Genomic DNA, 1,442 nt, shown 5'->3' on the forward strand with positions numbered 1-1,442 from the left:
GCCGGCCGCCACCTTCGCCTTAGCCACCGCCTGGCCAGCCTGGGCCGGCCAAGCCTGCTCCTCCCCGCCCCTCGCGCCCCCCGCCCCCTCGCCCCCCCGCCCCCCCTCGCCCCCCTCGCCCCCCTCGCCCCCCGCCCGCGCCCCCCGCCCGCCTCCTCTTCCTCCGGCCCTGCCCCCGCCCGGCCGCTCCACCCCTCCCTGCTGATTGGTCTCGAGTCAGGGTTCTCCGACTCCCAGCGGTGCGCGAGGGAGCTGCGCCAAGGGATGGGGGTTCGTTGGCCCTGCTCCCCACCCTTGTCTAGCCCCACACTTAGCCCGGCAGAGGGAGGCCAGGGAGGCCCTACATCCTCTCCTAAATTTTATCAATTCCCTCCCCCAACCACCAGCCTACTCCCCTCCCCACTCCCTTCATCCCCAGGGAAGCGCTGTCTCCGCACGCCGGCTCTTTCAGCGGGATCAATAACCCAAGTGTTCCAGGAAGGCGACACCTACGAGACCGAGCAGAAAACAGGAAGTTGGCCTTGCTCGGGCGCTTGGCGGGGTGGGGGGCTGGGGCTCAGGCCTGGGGTTCCGTGGCCGCCCTTGCCTCCAGACTCATACCTCTGCCCACACTCAGGAGCACAGATCGCAGGCCCTTCCCGGCGCTCCTTGCAGGGCAAGGCCAAGACTGTGGTAAAAAGAGCCCGAGACAGTGAAGCAAGGGTACTGAGGGAATGACCCGCACTCGCCGGGGTGAGAAGACAGATTTGCAGACGGATAGCCGGGTCCGGGAGCCGAGAGGGTCGAGTGAGGCCGAGACTGTGGTAGGCTGCAAACGCCCACGTCCCTTGCGGCTCTGAGGCCTTCACACGGGGTATCTCAGACTGAGATAGAAGGTGAAAATTTCCCTGTCTCCCCCACCCCACTCCCGGCCCCGAAGAGGTTTTCCCGGGTTCCAGTTCCGCTTCGCCGGGCTGGGGAGAGGGGAAGGGCGGAGGTGAGCGCGGCTGGAAGCCGAGCTGGGTTTTGAAGCTGAGCAGTGGGGTCCCTGGGCCCTCCGAGTCCCAAGCACTTTATGAGGATCCTAGTGTTCTCCTGAGTCGAGCTTCTCCTTGGACAGCGCCTGGAGAGGCCAGGCCCGGATTTCCCTTCCTTTGACTCAGAAAGGGGCTTGGAAGAAAGATTGAGAGGCCTCAGCGAAGACGTGTGTGCAAACCTGTGTGTGCGCGCGGGAGGGCCCGTGACCCCCTTCCCTAAAACGCTATAACTTCAGACTTGTCTTCCTTTTTCTGTGCCGCATGCTAGCGAGCGGGGGTGCTTCGGTGTGTCCGATCGAGAGTGTCTGGGGGCAGGGCCCATGGCTGCGCCGGGTGCCAGTGGCAGTGGGGTGGCAAAGTGCGTTGCTGGTGCAGCCTCCATGACTCCCTGAGCCGGAGGAGTGGTAAATGAGTGAGCGTGTGAGT

This window comes from Phocoena phocoena, chromosome 14 (assembly GCF_963924675.1).
Source record: "Phocoena phocoena chromosome 14, mPhoPho1.1, whole genome shotgun sequence".
In the NCBI taxonomy this organism is placed as follows: Eukaryota; Metazoa; Chordata; class Mammalia; order Artiodactyla; family Phocoenidae; genus Phocoena; species Phocoena phocoena.